This window comes from Caretta caretta, chromosome 1 (genome assembly GCF_965140235.1).
Source record: "Caretta caretta isolate rCarCar2 chromosome 1, rCarCar1.hap1, whole genome shotgun sequence".
NCBI classification, from domain to species: Eukaryota; Metazoa; Chordata; order Testudines; family Cheloniidae; genus Caretta; species Caretta caretta.
Window position 1 is genome coordinate 290,162,457 of NC_134206.1, and position 19,924 is coordinate 290,182,380.

The 19,924-nt window shown below is 41.0% G+C and overlaps 1 protein-coding gene across 10 annotated transcripts in view; it reads left to right on the forward strand.

Annotated features, from left to right (window-relative positions):
• GRIP1 (glutamate receptor interacting protein 1) overlaps nt 1–19,924 on the forward strand; it is a 560,288-nt gene that overhangs the window by 211,162 nt on the left and 329,202 nt on the right. The gene's annotated exons all lie outside the window — the stretch shown is intronic.

Here is a 19,924-nt window from a genome sequence, read left to right on the forward strand (position 1 = left end):
CTCTGTTTTACCCACATTCTGCTATATATTTCATGTTATAGGAGTTTCAGATGATGACTCAGAACATGTTCATTTTAAGTACACTTTCACTGCAGATTTGACAAAAGGCAAAGAAGGTACTAATGTGAGATTTCTAAAGATAGCTACAGCACTCAACCCACGTTTTGGAGTTCTGAAGTGCCTTCCAAAATCTGAGAGGGACGAGCTATGGAGCATGCTTTCAGAAGTCTTAAAAGAGCAACACTCCAACGCAGAAACTACAAAACTCAAACCACCAAAAAAGAAAATCCACCTTCTGCTGGTGGCATCTGACTCAGATGATGAAACTGAACATGTGTTGGTCCACACTGCTTTGGATTGTTGTTGAACAGAACCTGTCATCAGCATGGACGCATGTCCTCTGAAACGGTGGATGAAGCATGAAGGGACATACGAATGAATCTTCAGTGCATCTGGCATGTAAATATCTTGTGATGCCGGCTGGAACAGTGCCATTCGAACTCCTGTTCTCATTTCCAGGTGACATTGTGAACAAGAAGCAGCAGCATTATCTCCTACAAATGTAAACAAGCTTGTTTGTCTGAGTGATTGACTGAGCAAGAAATAGGACTGAGTGGACTTGTAGGCTCTGAAGTTTTACATTGTTTTATTTTTGAATGCAGTTATTTTTATACATAATTCTGCATTTGTAAGTTCAACTTTCATCATAAAAAGATTGCACTACAGTACTTGCATTAGGTGAATTGAAAAATACTATTTCTTTTGTTTTTAGAGTGCAAATATTTGTAATCAAAAATAAATATACAGTGACCACTGTACACTTTGTGTTCTGTGTTGTAATTGAAATCATTATATTTGAAAATGTAGAAAACATCCAAAAATATTTAAATGATATTCTATTATTGTTTAACAGTGCAATTAATATTTTTAATTGCACGATTAATTGTGATTAATTTTTTTAATCACTTGACAGCCCTTATATATATTGTGCAGAGGAAGGCTGTATAGTTTTAGAGCAGTGGTTGTCAACTGGGGTACGCATACCCTTGTGGGTACGCAGAGATTTTCCAGGGGGTACATCAATTCATCTAGATAATTGCCTAGTTTTACAACAGACTACATAAAAAAGCACTGGTGAAGTAAGTACAAACTAAAATTTCATACAGACAATGACTTTATACTGCTCTATATACCATACACTGAAATGTAAGTACAATATTTATATTCCAGTCAATTTATTTTATAATTATATGTTAAAAATAAGAAATTAAGCAATTTTGCAGTAATAGAGTACTGTGTCCCTTTTGTATTTTTATGTCTGATTATATAAGTAAATAGTTTTTAAGTGAGGTGAAACTTGGAGGTACGCAAGACAAATCAGAAGAATCCTGAAAGTGGTACAGTAGTCTGGAAAGACTGAGACACTGGTTTAGAGTTATCAGTACACATTACCTCTATATCTAGGAATTAAAGCATTTTTGTTTTGCTTTAGATCTTGTTTTTTTATATTATAAAATTAAAGGGAAAAAATCCGAACTAGTTTACTTTAAAAATGAAGCTAAACAATGACAAGAAAGAACCCCAAACTACTACAGATCTGTTTTTTTGACTTGTATAACTTCACAGATTAAATGTTCAATCACTCAGTGTCGACCTCGCTCTGCTCCTACAGAAGTCAATGGGGGAACTTTGTTTTGGACTTCAATGGAAGCAGTTACTTCTAACTGCCAAGTTGTGCTGGAAACCCAAATTGTGTTGCTTTGCACTGCAAGACAGACTTAATAAAGGGAATGCCTAAAACTTCGCAGTTATGGTAGTGCTACTGAGTTCTGTTATGATGATAATGGTGGTGGTGACCTATGGTGCAGTGTATGTACTGTAAGTCAGACTGCCTTGCAAGTGTCTTTCTGGGAGGTGCAGTGATGCTGGTGCTGTTTCTGGATAGCTGTAGCTGTCTGCCTCTCTTGCTGGTCAAGTTGCCATGGGCCAATCCCACCTGACTCTGTTGGGAGTTTGGATTATCAGGGACTTTTTAAAAATCAGGCTGTGGTCAGAAACAGCCTAGTTCTTCCCTGCATGGAAGATTCTCCCACCTTCATTACACGAAGGGTGTAAAGAATTCTTGTTTGCATTACATAGGTGGGTTTGTCATTGTTTTATTTTGGTCTTGTTTGTGGTTCTAAAAAGTTTGACTTTGTCATTTTGTGTGATAATTAAGGGGTTGTACATCGATAGCTCAGGTTGTATGTATTGAGGTTAAGGTATCTATTTTTCATTATGCAAATAGCAGCATTGCCAACTTTTGTGATTTCATTGCAAGTCTTGTGGTACTTGATTTTTTCCCCCCTAAAGTCCTAGTGTCTGGAGTCAAGTGAGTAGTTGAATGAATCTCAGCTTCCATTTTTAAAAATATTTTTTCTCCCTCCTCCTTGTAACAACCTATTATGTACTTGAAAACTGTTATCATGTCCCCTCTCAGTCTGTTCTTCTCCAGACTAAACAAACCCAATTTTTTCAATCTTCCCTCATAGGTCATGTTTTCTAGACCTTTAATCATTTTTGTTGCTCCTCTCTGGACTTTCTCCAATTTGTCCACATCTTTCCTGAAATGTGGCACCCAGAACTGGACACAGTATTCCAGTTGAGGCCTAATCAGTGCAGAATAAAACAGAAGAATTATTTCTTGTGTCTTGCTAATAGACAATCCCAGAATGATGTTCACTTTTTTTTGCAAGTGTTACACTGTTGACTCATATTTAGCTTGTGATCCACTGTGACCCCCAGATCCCTTTCTCCAGTACTCCTTCCTAGGCAGTCATTTCCCATTTTGTATTTGTGCAACTGATTGTTCCTTCCTAAGTGGAGTACTTTGCATTTGTCCTTATTGAATTTCATCCTATTTACTTCAAACCATTTCTCCAGTTTGTCCAGATAATTTCAAATTTTAATCCAGTCTTCTAAAGCACTTGCAACCCCTTCCCAATTCACAGACATTTGCTGAGTAATGGTGTCTGTCCCTATACCAATCCTGTCTTTTCTCTCCATCAGCTTCTCCTATTCTACATCCTGCCATCCCCCATGCAGCATCTTGTTCCAGTCCCAGTCTCCTTGCCTAGCCAATATTAAGTCATTCCTCAGGACTCCCCATGTAAGTCCCAGTCTTCCCCCATCCCAGCTCCCAATCTCCCTCTTCTCCTTCTCCCACAATCTCCTTTTCCAGTCAGTCCCTGTCCCCACTGACTCTGGCTCCTCATCTGATCTTTCTGCTCCCCACCTCACACCCCGATCCCAATTCCACTCTTCCTCCCTGAAGCTTCTTGTCCCAATCTACTTCCTCTGCCACATCCCCCACCTTAAGTCTGTCTCTTGAGACCTCTGCATCCAATCAGGCCACTTCTGCCTCCACATTGCTTGAGCACCAAAAGCATTGAGAGTACGGGGGAGACAGGCTTCCTTGGTCTCATTTTCTGTGCCAGGTGTTAACAGTGGCCCACAACAACCCATAACAATAATTATAGGGAAAATCCACTGTGCCTCTGCAGCCCCATGATGGCAAATGGCATCCTTAGATCGTTTAGCCAACAAATTAATTTGGCATGTGCAAACTGTGTCGTGTCGTCGTCGTCCCCCCCCGTCCCCCCCCCCCCGCAGAGGCTTATAATTTGGCCAGATTTGCACTGTTTTTCATGGGGAAAGCAAAAGGCACATCCCTGCTATCAGGATGATATTCCCCCCCCCCCCCCCCGCCCCCCAACAAATCTCAAGTCCCTGTCCCCCAAGCATGGAGGCACTAGAGGGTCTCAGTGGAATGGCTGTAAGCATTTTTTCACATGGAAAGAAACATTCTCCCCCCCGTCTGTAACAGATGAACCGTTTTCACTGAAACTTACCCCAAAAAGCCTGAGACGGACACTCAACAAGGAGAATTTCAGCCTAAAACATTTTAAGTTTGGCAATATTCTAAGCAAATGAAAACAAGATCCTGTAATATAAATTATTGAAGAACTTTAAAGATAGATAGCACTATCAGCTTTGCTTATAATATATTTTAGTGGGTAAACAATGTCTATATAAGGTAAATGACAAAATATTTTTAAGACAAACAGCTGTCTATTCTTTTTGATAATGTACTATACATGGCAGTTGTACCCTATTGAAGAAAATAGTAAAAATCCATTCAATCTTTAGAATTTCAGAGCGGGATAGCTGTAGCAGAATAGATAAAAAGCAGTAGGTAAGTGTCTATCAGCTTAACTTTAGTTCATATAACTCAATGTCAAAATCAATTCAGAGTATCCAAAGAGAAAAATAATCCTGTCATTTTATATGCATGATGTAAGTTCACATATCGATGATAAATACTTGCACTTACACATTCACCGCAGGAAACGGAAAGTTCAGTGGCTGCCCACATCTCTAAATTCCTTTCTTTGAAATTGGGTTATCAGAAAAAGCTGATGTAAATATATTGGACAGTAGCAACACATTGGCCGCTCACCATTCTAAATGATTAGATGTGCAGTGTCATAGCAGCAAAGTAATTTAAAGAGAAGAGTAGCAACAGGGTGACATTTCTTATAAAAATATGTTTCTTGAGCTAAGGCATATGAAAATCTTTATTTTAACAGACAAGGAACAAGAATTGGAATTGAGGGTGAAAGAAAGAACAATAGTACTAATCGTCTACATTCCTAATTGTCAGCAGAAAGAAGTTCCAATAGCTGGTGCAAAAAATTGAAGTACTGATGTCTCAGCCTGTTACCATTGTAGGCTTCTTAAAACTACATAAATAAACCAGTCTCCTTTAAATAACTATATAGAATAACTATAATAGCATAAATCCAAAGTTCTGTTAAACATGCAGTACAGGAAAGATTACACTTTTGTTCCCCCAAGTGACCTTCAAGACTTGACTCTACTCCTAGCACAACAGAAGTACTGACAGGTTTCAGAGTAGCAGCTGTGTTAGTCTGTATCCGCAAAAAGAACAGGCGTACTTGTGGCGCCTTAAATTTGTTAGTCTCTAAGGTGCCACAAGTCCTCCTGTTCTTTTAACAAGAAGTATTGTTTTCCTACCTGCAGAGAACTATACATGTTACAGTATCTCACTGACCAAATTGTATTATAAAACTGCATTGCTTAAGCAAGGACTCTATATAAATTCATATTTAATTAAACTACATAATTCATCTGTAGTTACTATTCAAACATTCATACACATCTGTGAGCACAACAGAAGACAAAATCCTCTTGGCTAGACATTTTGATAAACATAAATGAAGAAATAAAATAGCACATTTTCTCCACAATTCTTTACTGTTTGGAACATAGAAAATGTTTTACAGAATCTTTTAAAAAGACTCCTAAGTTTCTAAGACTTTCCCTGGATGAGCTATTACCAGCAGGAGAGTGAGTTTGTCTGTGTATGGGGGTGGGGGTGTGTGTGAGAGAACCTGGATTTGTGCTGGAAATGGCCCACCTTGATTATCATGCACATTGTAGGGAGAGTGGTCACTTTGGATGAGCTGTTACCAGCAGGATAGTGAGTTTGTGTGTGTGGTTTTTGGGAGGGGGGTGAGTGGGTGAGAGAACCTGGATTTGTGCAGGAAATGGCCCAACTTGATTATCATGCACATTGTGTAAAGAGTTGTCACTTTGGATGGGCTATCACCAGCAGGAGAGTGAATTTGTGTGTGTGTGTGTGGGGGGGTGGAGGGTGAGAAAACCTGGATTTGTGCTGGAAATGGCCCAACCTGATGATCACTTTAGATAAGCTATTACCAGCAGGACAGTGGGGTGGGAGGAGGTATTGTTTCATATTCTCTGTGTGTATATAAAGTCTGCTGCAGTTTCCACGGTATGCATCCGATGAAGTGAGCTGTAGCTCACGAAAGCTCATGCTCAAATAAATTGGTTAGTCTCTAAGGTGCCACAAGTACTCCTTTTCCTTTTATGACAGCCTCCTAACAATCTCTATCTGTAAATGAGGATAATAGTACTTGCCTAACTCATAGGGCAATGGCCCTCAAACTGTGGGGCATGCTTCCTAGGGGGGCACAGAGGAATGTTCAGGGGGGTAGACAGCAGGGCCAGGGCCAGCCCCCACGGGGGGCAGGGAGAGAGCGGCATGTTTCCAGCCCCACTCCACCCACAGACTAGCTCAGCCTCCAACCCCATTCAATCCCCAGTCCTGCTCTGCCCCCAGGACCAGCTCCACCCTCCTATCCTCTTCACCACGAGCTCCACCCACAGACCAGTTCCAACCCCAGCTGCAGCTTCACTCTGCTGCCTGCTCCGCCCCCAGAGCAGCTGTGATCCCAGCTGCAGCTCCGACCGCAGCCCTTTCTCCAGCGCCAGCCCAGCTCTGCCCTTATTCCATCTGTGCCTCTAGCCCCAGCTCCACCCCATCCCCAGCTCTGCCTTCAGCCCAAGCTCCACTGCTGAGGAAGCCTTGGCTGTGCAGTAATGGAGGAGGGCATGGGCAGATTCCGTTACTGCTAAGGCGGGGCATTACTGGAAAAGTTTTGAGCACCACTGTCACAGGCTGCTGTGAGAATAAACATATTAAAGATTGTGAGGTACTTAGATTCTATGATAAAGTGGGCCATATAGGTAAAAGTACAGTACTATTGTCATATTTTGAAGCATTTCTCTATAAGCAGGAGGGCTAGAAACTATTCTCCTTAACCTCTGAGGACAGGACAAGAAGCAATGGGCTTAAATTGCAGCAAGGGTGGTTTAGGTTGGACATTAGGAAAACTTCCAAACTGTCAGGGTGGTTAAGCACTGAAATAAATTGCCTAGGGAGGTTGTGGAATCTCCAACATTGGGGATTTTTAAGAGCAAGTTAGACAAACACCTGTCAGGTATGGTATAGATAATACTTAGTCCTGCCATGAGTGCAGGGGACTGGACTAGATGACTGCTCGAGGTCCCTTCCAGTCCTACGATTCTCTAATGCTGTGATTCTGATTCCACTGGCAAAGTGTGTGTCTCATCTCCCTCTAGTGCAGGTCCACATAGAGGATAGCAACCTAGTACTGCTGTCAGTTACTCCACGAGCTCAAGTGGAAGTAGTCTGCTGTAGCTCTAAATGTTACAGTCTGGATTATGAACCATTTGGGTGTCCTTATGGTGCCACGTGATTACATTTTCTGATTTTTAGTTTCCTTTTTTAGAAACCTAGGAAATTACACACACAAAACTACCTTAAAACATTAAGGTTGCAAAGTCAAGCACCTAAAAGTTAGGAAACCATTTGCATATGCATTATGATACATCCTTTAATTACATGATTATATGCTATCTTTTCCCACAGGACCCTGCATTATTCAGTGCACAGGATATATTGTGCTCTGGGGATTAATTGGGGTTGTGTAGTGAAGGAGGGTGTTGTCTGTAGAAGCCCTACCTCATTTGTTGCAGAAGTTGGAATGTCTGTATGAATGAGGCAGAGAATTGCAGGAAGAGAAAGAATGGTTAAGACACTTGATTACTGCCCTAGAGAGCTGGATTCTGTCCCTGCCTCTGCCAGTTCCTATGTGGTGCTAGGCTAATCATTTATAGGGTATGTCTACACTGTATTTGGGAGGTGTGGTTGCAACTCGTGTAGGCATATCTGATTAGTTTTAATTGAGCTATTTCACTAAAAATAGCAGTGAAGCAGCAGCGGCACAGATTAACCACCCAAGTTACTTGGGTGGCTAGCTCATGCTGCTGGGGAGGGGGATGTGACTGCTCTTGTGGCTTACCTTTTCTTCACTATTAGAAGTCATTTTTCTGCAGGGAAGCAAAGAAATCTGCCTGGGACATGAATTCTGTGTGCACACAGTGGCACAGAACTCTCCTAGGAGTATATTTTTAGTGAGTAGCTCGATCAAAGCTAGCTTGGGTATGCCTACGTGTGCAGCCATCATATAGCAGTGTATATATATCTTCAAAACAAACTTTTTGCTAGTGGTCATTAATGGTGTATTCTCATTGTCTGAGTGCAGAGCACTCACAACTGCAACTGAGGTCAATGGGAGCTGTGCTTTGCACATATAAAGTGCTATATAATGCTATATACTCTGAAAAAATCAGGTCCTATGCATGTCAAATGGGGCACCCAAAATTAATGGAGCCCTTTGACATTAATCGCTCTCTGCCTTAGTTTCCCATCAGGAGCATGAGGATGGTAATAGCCTCTAATCTCAGAGATGTATTGTGAAAATTAATTGTTTATAAAACACTCAGATATTACAATGATGAGAGCCATAGAGAAGTTGATAAGGAAATTAATTATTCTCTCTTTAGAACAGGACTTGAATAGTGTGCAGTAAGCAAGGCATGGGGGCCACATATTGAACAATAATAATAAAACAAAATATTGAATATCCATTCAGTCCTGGTCATTGACGGAGACACGGTCCTGTGATTTAGAAAAAGTATGTGATCATGTAATTAAAAACTGTATCAGAAATGCATATGTTCAAAGGGGGGAGGGACAAATTAGGGTTGAAGAGTCCATCTTAATTCTGGCTTCTCCTAACTTGGTGTACTTAATTTTGCAACCTTAATTTTTTTTTTTAGTGTACTGTTTTTTGTAATAGAAAGAATATAGAATTCTTGACTAAGAAATATGAAATATGAAATTTCATATTCTATAATGTGTTATGAAAAGTCTGTACATCGAGGGTAAGAAGGAAGCCTTTTTGGACAATTACTGCCAATATATGCAGCATCTCAGCTTTCATTTAAAACAATTTAAAACTAGAAAAAGTTCTAGCTCTTATGGTTCTGAAAGTAATATTTCAAATGTGATCATGCGACCTGAGTGCAAACTGACAGTTCTAGTGCTTTTGCAGTGCTTTCCCTTGCTTCAGCTTCTATTGTCACTGCTACCAATCAGAATACTGTGGGGAACAGTGAAACAGACAAGAATCACATCAGTTTCACTCTGCTGCTGCCTAGGAGAATGCTGAGCAGCAGCAAAGGTAGGCACTGCTGATATTCATTAGGAAGGTAGGTTGTTGGCTGCTGAAATGCAGCAGCCAGGAGGCTGAAGGAGGTGTAAAGTAGTGGAAATCTCAACCAACCCTGGTAGCAATCTGAAGGCTGTGGTGTGAGAATTGGGAAACAGAATGTGTGAGACAAAATACGCTCCTTATTTCTACTAGCTAGCAGTCACCGAGGAATTGATGTGAACATAGGCACTTCAGTTTTGTCAGATACTTAGTTTCCAAATACTGATAAAAAAGATAGAGCTGCTGAGCAAGTTCAGGGACAAGCACCTGGATGGAACTGGTTTCTCAATTGGGTGTTGCCCCGGGACACTGGATGCATCTTTAGTAGCAGAATGTGGCTTGTAGCTCTAGTCCTCATGCTTTTAGGTATTGGGTAAAATTTCCAATACTCATATATCGGGGCAGGGCTTTCGAGGCAAGAAAGGCATGAGAGAGGGAAGAGAGGGATTGGTAGCATAAGTTTAGAAAAAAGTGAATTTTGGAGGGAGGTGAGCGAAAATATAGGAGGAGAGGTTGAAAGGAGGTAGAATGTAGGTAAAGGGGGAAGAGAGAATGATAATAGGCTGGGGGGAGAGAGGAAAAATGAAAAGAGAAAGAAACTGAAGATGACAGGAAAAGATGTTAGGAAAGGGAAAAAGTTGATACCAAAAGTGAAGGGATGGCCAAATAGCATTGAGAAATAGCTGGGGTCCAATTTGTTCAAAAACGCTCCTCCCCACTCTGTATTCATCTAGGCCTATAGTTGGTCAAACACCATTTGCTGAATGTTATTTGACAAACACCAATGAAATTCTCTGGATAACATACATTACCAAAATTCTGCTGTTCTATCAGTTTTTGTAGTAAGTTGTGTTTACAAACGAAATTGATTGACAATATATTACAAATCAATAAAATATACTGTAAATAGTATACAAGTGTTTTACTACTTTTAATTGCAGGCTAGGTTCAGTGCTGAAGGGAGAGGGGTGGGTGAGTTCTGAAACATTGAGACCAAAGCTGTTGAGGCCAATGGTTATAACTGTGCATTAATCATTAAATCCAGTGGAATGTGTAGTAGGATTGTGGAATCACTGGGCTCTTTGAAACACCTCTGGATATAGTGACAGTTTGATAGTCTGACATGCTGTGCCTAGCACAGCCCCAGGAAGATATCCACAAAAGTTATTCAGAGTTCCTAGCATTTGTGTTATTGGAGGTCCTCTTATGAACTTTACTCTTCCCCACACCTCCTCAATGCAAGGACAGTAATTTTGTAAAGAATCTTTTTGATATTAGAATACTGATATTCTGTTGAACCTTTTCTTGATTCTCCATAAACTTTCAATCATTTCTCAAAAATCTTTAAAAATATTGTTGACACATCAGTGTAAAGATTTTTTTCCTTCTTATTTTTGTTACAGTTTGTCAAGGTTCCTCCCCCACTCTGAACTCTAGGGTACAGATGTGGGGACCTGCATGAAAAAACCCCCTAAGCTTATCTTTACCAGCTTAGGTCAAAACTTCCCCAAGGTACAAAATATTACACCCGTTATCCTTGGAATGGCCGCTACCACCACCAAACAATTACTGGTTACTGGGGAAGAGCTGTTTGGACGCGTCTGTCCCCCCAAAATACTTCCCAAAACCTTGCACCCCACTTCCTGGACAAGGTTTGGTAAAAAGCCTCACCAATTTGCCTAGGTGACTACAGACCCAGACCCTTGGATCTTAAGAACAATGAACAATCCTCCCAACACTTGCACCCCCCCTTTCCTGGGAAATGTTGGATAAAAAGCCTCACCAATTTGCATAGGTGACCACAGACCCAAACCCTTGGATCTGAGAACAATGAAAAAGCATTCAGTGTTTTACAAGAAGACTTTTAATAAAAATAGCAGTAAATAGAAATAAAGAAATCCCCCCTGTAAAATCAGGATGGTAGATATCTTACAGGGTAATTAGATTCAAAAACATAGAGAACCCCTCTAGGCAAAACCTTAAGTTACAAAAAAGATACACAGACAGAAATAGTTATTCTATTCAGCACAATTCTTTTCTCAGCCATTTAAAGAAATCATAATCTAACACATACCTAGCTAGATTACTTACTAAAAGTTCTAAGACTCCATTCCTGTTCTGTCTCTGGCAAGAGCAGCACACAGACAGACCCAAGCCCTTTGTTTGTCTCCCTCCTCCCAGCTTTTGAAAGTATCTTGTCTCCTCATTGGTCATTTTGGTCAGGTGCCAGCGAGGTTACCTTTAGCTTCTTAACCCTTTACAGGTGAGAGGAGCTTTCCCCTGGCCAGGAGGGATTTCAAAGGGGTTTACCCTTCCCTTTATATTTATGACACAGTTAAAGATAATTTCCTTGTCTTAATATAACTTTATTCAGGCATGGAATAATGGACAGTATGTTGAAAGCAACTATGTGTGGGGGGGGGAGGGGCAGCAATGTGAGAGGATTTGCCTATTGAAAGGTTTCCAGTTGTTCTTTTAGACTGCTATTGGTCCTCAAAGTAACAACGTCAGGTTTGATTTGTAATTCATTAATTGATCTGTGCTTGTATTATTGGGCAGCTAGAAAACAATGCCTTTTTCAACTACTCCTTTAAAGTCAGCCTATTATAAAGAACCTTAATGGTTCGTGGATTTCATAGGATAGATTGTGTGTCACAAAAATTGTTTCCGGAGACTGAGCAAAACAGTAGAAGGTCATTCTAGTTACAGCCCAAAGGATTGGTGGTCCATTGTGTTTTACAGATAATTGGACTTTTTACAACCACTTTTCCAGGCATGATGGATTATTTTCTTGAATAACAGATAATCAGTGAATTCTATTAGACTCTTAAGCATATTTCTACATTAGTGCTGTTAGTATGATTAATATAACTCAGATTTACATCAGTATTAATAAGAAAAAAGTGGTGAAAAAAGACACCATTCAGTTGTATGAAAAATCATTTATACTGTGTTTCCAGGAAACGTGTAAACCCTATATATTTCCGACATTTCACTAAGATAGTGTTACAGGGTCTTGTGTGAAAAGATTTATCTGTAATGGCTGCTGGGCTACTTAAATATAGTTTGACTACGTTGGTATTTTTACTAACTATGGCAAATTGTTAGTGGATTTGCATGGGAGCAAATGCAGTTTGATTAGTGATCTTTTATTTAAAGATAAATTGAGGCATGTCTTATCTGATAACTAGTAATGGGAGACAAAACAGTTACAGCTTTCTAGCCATAGGTAGATGTATAACACCACCAGCTGGAAATGGGATTCACACAAATAAGAGGAATTTCAAATTATGTACAAATTTGCAGTATAGTTTGTCTGTGTAAAATGCAGAGCTTATAAAAAAAAACTTTTCTAAGAATAATTTTATTTTTAATCATCACCTATTATTTAACAAGTTAAAATGTGTTAATCTGTAATTGCTATTCATTGTTAATTTGTAATTGGCTTTTTAAAGTGACCGGCCATCATATGATGTCTAAAACCAAAATAAAAAAAAAATCCCTGTAACTCTCAGGCATTCAGAAAACTAAAATAAATGGATGAGCTATGCTGAATTGTTCTTTTTTTATTACCGTAGGAGAGGTGTTGGTAAATAGTGAGTTTCCGAGAAGCACTAATTATCTTGTTTATCTCCCTGCCAGGCCTATACTTTCAGTTTGCAGCACTTACAAGGTGGAGGTCTGGTTTAATGTAATACAGATCACAATGTGGGGAAAATGGCAAAGTAACAGAATACCAAGATGATAATACATACATTTTGATGTTAGATTCAGCTAGATTTGTCTTGCTGTATGTCACTTTTCTTTTTTATTTTTTGTATTGCAGGTAATTGTTTGACTTCAATTTTTAAAAATATTATTTTTTGGCCTTGGGGAACGGAATGACCCTGCTTGTTTTTCCCAAGTATAATTTTTATGCATTAAGAATTATCAATCTGTGTGTGTGTGTGTGTGTGTGTGTGTGTGTGTGTGTGTGTGTGTGTACAGGAGCAAATAGGTGAGGTGCAGTAAAACTAGGTGTATGGGACAAGGGAACCACACGAATCCCTGTCCCAAGAAACAGTAACAGCCAGCATTTTTCCTGCACGTCTGTGGCCTACAGCCACATAACAATCGTCTGCGGAGAAAAAAAGCTGAACATATCCCATACACACTCACTCACTTCCTTGATAAATTGAGGTTTTTTATTTTTCTATTTACTGATTGAAAATAGTAAATGGATAGGTTTGCATTTGAACCTCAACAAAACATGTAAAAGTAGATTGTAAACTATGGGCTTTCTCTCATTTACAGTGTCTGAGCTTTTGTTTTAAGAAGTGTGAGCTGTCAGCGTCATGACTGTCTTTGCTATTTTTTTATTGAACTGAATTTCTGTGGTATTCAGCAAAGTGTAAAGATGACAGTTAATTGATTTGACAGGTGAGTCCAGAGTTTGAAACGTATAGACGACCTGTCATTGGGCTTGCCAGGCGACAGCTGGGAATGTCTTAATTCAAGGCCAAGGCAAAAAATGTAAATGGTGAACTACACAGAGAATAAGCACAGGAAGTGAAATTTAAACAGTCTTCTGATCTGCAAATTCAGCTCTTTATATTTAGTCTGTAATTTTAATAGGTTCTTCAGTGTGTCTCCAAATGCGTATGAAGATTAAAAAAAAACCAAAAAAAAAACTACCATGCAAAAAGTTAAATTAGCTATCTCCAAAAAATATCTGAATTAAGTGGTCTGTTTGTATGACTCTTTTATGATCTAGAAGATCGGTAGGGTTTTTTTCTTTTTTTAAATTCTTGCTTTGGATATGCTAAACTGCGCTGCCATAGCATAGCTAAAGACTTGATCCCCCAAATGCTTGTGCATGTGAGTAACTTCACTCACGCGAGTAGTCCCATTGACTGTAATGGGTTACTCATGTCAGTAAGTGTTTGTACCACTGGATCCTTAAGAAAATTATGGGGAAAGTGCATGCCTGGTTACAAATAACACATGGGTAGAATGACAATTTTAAATCATAAAGGTTTGTTGTTTATTACAAATTTATGTATTTTTATATATATGTCACAATGACACTTTAAATATTTATACATTGTTTCACTCTCTGTTAGGGAGATGGATTTTACTTGGATTGAAAAAGTGTTTGTTTTTAATATAATTTTGTAAGTATTTGCTATAGTGTAGTATTTTAATTATGAACTGCAGGTGGACTCTTTCAGAGTTGAAAAACAAAGAGTTTATTCTGCATTATTTCATTTCAATTCATGATTTCAACCATATTCATTAAAGCTGAAGTAGAAAACCTGGGTCTGAAGGATCTCTGTTGACAGAAACACTAGCCTGGAGCACAAAATTCAATAATAATTGATTACCCAGTCCAGTGCAATTTACTCTTAAGTTCTTTTCTTTGAAAAATTCAGTTATTCTTGCCAATATAGTTTTATGCATGAGCCTGCCTATAGAAATTAAATAATGTTGTTTTTAAATAAATAGCATAAAACTAAAAAAAAAAAAAAATTAAGTTAAGTAAAGTAAAGCATATTTAGCTCTGTCTCCAAAATGTTGATCTATTGAAATATGAAGAAAAGAGAGCAGCCTTGCAATGGAAAAAGTTAAGTTGGAGGGACTGCCAAATGCAGTAAGCAGGAAATATTTTTTTTACTCAGAATAAAATAATTTTCGGTAAAAAATAAGATCAAACACAACTTCTACCTGTTTTAATGTATGAGAGCTACCTGTTCTTAAAATGTTCGAGATAAAATTGCAGCCACTGATCATACTGAAACAGCAGTTTGATATTACACCTAGTTCTCTTGGACAGAGATTAAACGCATTTATAAGCACACACAAAAACAAGTGGGAGCACTACATGCACAGGTCCCATTCAGTGAACACACAATGGGGCTCACAATGGGGCATGGTTTGTCAATTGTACTCAGAAGAATGGAAAGGGTGAACAAGATGCTGTTTCAGTATGAACAGTGGCTGGAATTATATCGTGAATATTTTATGTTATGGCAGCTTGGCTTTATTTCTTCAGGTCTGTGCAAAGTAAGACCTAGATAGGTTGCAACAAGGTGGACGTGTGAAGTGAAGTAGGTGTAAAACAGGACTTTAGCTCTTTAAGATTTCAGCAAAAGCTCAGTATGCCACATTAATGCACCTACTTTGTTTCCATGTCACCAGTTATACTTAGACTCCCCAGACTAACTTATCCCCTAAATTAAGAAAATTTCAGTGTGATAGTCGTAGTCATTCTGAAAGGAAAGTGTTCATCTTTGCTTCCAGTGATAATCAGTCACTAAATAAGTTTATATTGTGGGAGAAAGTATGTGAAAGCAAAGTCAATAGTGTAGAAACTATTAAGGCCACATCGTCAGTTCTGACTCAGAAAATTTCCCTTTGAAGTCAGTGCCTGCTCAAGAACTCTGCATGCGAAAGTGGCTACTGAGTTAGATCACTATATTCATTTTGCATGTTAGACCAAAGTAGTGAGCTTATTTGACTGAGAATTAGCCCGACCTTGGTCCCTTCCCCTGAGGATTAGGTGGAAGCAGAGGTGTAGGCTGAGGTGATGGAACATGTCAAGTAGTTATAGAGTTATCAGGATGTATTGCAGCGGGGAGCTTAATAAATGTAGGAATGTCCTGCTTGGGAAGTTCTCTGGTTGCTGTTTAAGGCATAGCTCTTTGTGTTTATGTCCTCACTCTACATGATGTCAACAGTGAGTGAATCCCTCTCTCTAAAGGAGTAAAGGGAAGAAAAGAGACACCCCTCTGTCAAACTGCCAGAGAGGTGAGTAGGGTTGCCAGGCATCCAGTTTTCAAAAAGGGACCTTGGTGGCTCTGGTCAGCACTGCTGACCAGGCTGCTAAAAGTCTGGTTGGTGGTACAGTGGGCCTAGGGCAGGCTTCCTGCCTGCCCTGGCTCCACGCAACTCCTGGAAGCAGCCAGCACATCCGGCTCCTAGGCGCAGGGGCAGCTACAGGGACTCTGTGGACTTCCCCCACCCCAGGCGCCAGCTCTGCAGCTCCCATTGGCTGGGAACTGTGGCCAATGGAAGCTGTGGGGGTGGAGCCTGCAGGCAGCGTGCAGAGACCCTGGCCCCTCCGCCTAGGAGCCAGACATGGCAACCACTTCTGGGAGCTGCCTAAGGTAAGTGCTGCCTGGCTGGAGCCTGGACACCAACCCCCTGCCCCAGCCCTGAGTCCCCTCCCACACCCAAACTCCCTCTCAGAGCTCACACCCTGCACCACATCCTGCGCCCCAACCCCCAGCCCTGAGCTCCCACATCCAAATTCCCTCCTGGAGCCTGCACCCCCAACCCCCTGTCCCAGCCCTGAGTCTCCTCCTGCACTCTGAACCCCTTGGCCCCAGCCTGGAGCCCCCTCGTACACCCCAAACCCCTCATCCTGGCTCTACCCCAGAGCCTGCACTCCCACCCGGAGCCCTCACCCCCTCTCATACCCCCGTGCCCTGCCCCATCCTGGAGCCCCCTCCGACACCCTGAACCCCTCATTTTTGGCCCCAACCCAGAGCTCACACCCCCACCTGGAGCCCTCACCCCAACTCCCTGCCCCAGCTTGGTGAAAGTGAGTGAGGGTGGGGGAAAGTGAACGACAGAGGGAGGGGGGATGGAGTGAGCGGAGGCAGGCTTTGGAGAAGGGGCAGGGCAAGGGTGTTCAGTTTTGTGCTATTAGAAAGTTGGCAACCCTAGCTCAGGTGAGTGAGTGGAGAAAGTTAAAAATCAGGGAGGATACCTGTGAAAGCTGTAGCAAGAGGAAGGCGCAGCCTTGTGGCAGTGCAGCAATGGAGACCGTAGCACAAAAGCCTTTTGTTAGAGAAGTTTGATTTTTGGCAACTCCGCAGCTGGCCTTGCTGGATCCATAGATTTAAGCTAATCCATATGACTTCTGATTTAACAGAGAAACCACAAGAATACCAGGTAAATGCTTTAATATTTGCCATGAGTGATGCTGCTGATGATATGCTATGTGCCTACTCATTACTGATGAGGAAAAGAATGAATATACCAAACTGACAGAGGCTTTTGATGGCCATTTTATAGCGAGACAGCATATTATATATGAAAGGGCCAAATTTAATAGGAGATACCAGGAACAAGGGGCAACAGCTGAGACTTTTATTACTGAGGTTCATAATCTTGCTGAATGTTGCAAATATGAAACTTTCTATCTGGAGAACAGAACCTCTTGACCTCAAGTTCATAGGTCGAATCTAGGATAAAGTCCCATTTGAATGACATCTGGACAATAGCCTAGAAGGAATTCAGATATAATTAATTGTGTAGTGATTTGAAAATGGCAAGTCTATGTAAGTTTTTTGAACTGTCAGACATTTCTAATGCTTAAAAGCTAATTTAAAAATTTCCATCAAAGTTCTTTTTTGATGGAAAATTCTTTTTTAACCAAAGCAAAGAATTTTTAAGAAGAATTTTCAGTTTGTTTTAAAAAAAAAATTTATTTTGGTGGTGGTTGGAAATGTCTTTCTCCCCTTTATTTTCTCTTTTTCACTGGAGAAAAGGTGGAAAATGTGTATTTTCCCCTCCCACTAAAATTAAAGTAATAATTTTGAAAATTATTTTGAAATTTATTGTAGAAAAAATAAAAACTTTCACAGAAAATTTTGGATGAAATTATTTTGTCTTTTGACCTCCCCCCCTTTTTTTGGTCCAAATCTAAATAATGCTCATAACAAAGAGAGAAGGGGGTGAGGTAATTTTTTTTTTTTATTGAAGCAACTTTGATTGGTGAGAAAGACATGCTTTCAAGCTACACAGAGTGTCCTGAAGAAGAGTTCTGTGTGGCTTGAAAGCGTGTCTCTATCACCAGTCGAAGTTGGTCCAATAAAAGGTATTACCTGACCCACTTAGTCTCGCTAATATCCTGGAACCAACATGGCTACAACAAAACTGCTCATATTTTGATATCTGTAATCTTTATGAAGTCATTTTGATTTGTTCTTCCATGGGAAACCTATTGTCTAAAGGAAACAAATATTTAGTATTTTCACTGCAATTATATATTTACACTGATTCTTTAGCTTTTCCATGATATTATACTTCATTGACTAACTGGCCATCATGAATTGTGTTCTCTTGGGTGTATTTGTGCCTGAATAGAATTTTTGTTTGTGTCTAATATTTTTAATTGACTCCTGGATACTTTAAAATGTGATAAAGTGGTTGGGTGTATTGCATGAAATTAACTGTGGATGCAGTGGATTACTCCTGAGGGAATTCTGCACCAAAAAAAAATTGTTGTGAATAATGTATTAAAATTCTGAAAATTTTATGTGCCAAATAAATGTGGAGACTCCAGCATGTCATTGGGGAGTACAGGCCACTGGCTGCACAGAGGTGGGAGATCACTGTGCAGCTCCCACCTGGGACTACAGACCAAGCGGTGAAGCTGCACCCAACCCTGACACAGTGCAAGGACAGGGCCTACCCCAGAAACACCCCAAGGCCCTGCCCCTCCATGCCGGGTGCACCAGATGTGGGCAGGCAGGCTCAGCAAGGCAGGATCCAAATGTGGAGGGGCTTAGTGTGGGGGGATCCAGATGTCAGTTGAGAGGGTTATGTGTGGAGCAATCTGGGTGCGGGCAGCTCAGTGGGGTATCTGGGTGCGGGGGAAATCTGGGTGCACAGGGGCTTGTTGCGGGGTTGTGGGTGCAACACTAATGGGACTCTGCAGCAGGGTCCAGGTGAAGATTGTTGGGGCTCAGTGGAGGGGGGGTCTGGATATAGGGGGATAGAGCTCGGCATGTGGGTCTGGGTATGGGGGGCTTAGTGGGGGGGGCAGATGCTGGGGGAGTGAGATGGGAATCTGGGTGCGATTGGTTGGGGCTTGGTAGGGTGGAGATCTGGTTGTGGGTGACTCATTGGTGTGATTCAGGTACGGGATAGTGGTGCTCGTTGTGAGATTCTGGGTGCAGGTGCGGGGAAAGGCTCAGCAGGAGAGTCTGGGTATGAGGGGGTCTGGATGCACAGGGGCTGGGCAGATGCGGGAGCAGCTCCCCCTACAGTGACCCCTCCCCCTGCAGCAGAGGAGCGATGCGTGCGCGAAGTGCAGGGAGGGGGAGTTTGTAGAGCTTCTTACAGCTGGGGGAGACATCTGGGGGTGGGTCTGACATGGCCCTGGATGCCGTGCAGGGGAAGAGGAAGTCCCATCCTCCGCAGCCAAGCTAGGACTAGCAGCTGAGCCCTGTGCAGGGTAGAAGCCACCAGCTGGGTCTTCTCCAGACCCGCCCCATGCCCTACAGTGATTTACCTCTCTGCCGGCTGCCCTGGGCAACCAAAACATACTGCTGGGGAGGGTCGCATGACCACTCTTGTTGTTTCTTTTTGTTTCCCTGTCAGAAAGTCAGTTTTCTGCAGGGAAGCAAAGAAATTTGTGGGGGACATAAATTCTGCACATGCACAGTGGTGCAGAATTTCCCCAGGAGTAAATGGATGTGGAAAATTGAGACAAATTTTTTTTTTTTGATAATTTAAGATAGGCAAAGTATTGGGTGCGGAGGGGTGGAGATCTGTTGTAACACAGAGAAAACACACTTAAAGCTTTAGAGGAAATCGGTATTGAAAAAACCCAAGTAAATTAGGTAGCCTAAGTGGAGGCTATTCACATACTTTAAGCATGTCATTGTTGCAAGTAATGGTTGCCAACTGCCAAGAGTAGCAGTTAATTTGCTAATGGGAACACTGGACCCTTTGAAAAGCCATTTCAAGTACCAAGTATATATCAGTGGTTTAATAATTAATCAAAGCAGCTATTTTCAGTAGAATATGCCTTTGCTTTCCTGTTTTACTTCTCAACACTAAGTTCCAGCTCATACTGGAACGCAGAGAACTGTAAGGTAATAGTAATATAAATGTATCCTCTTTGAAGAACAGAATAATTCTTTTTC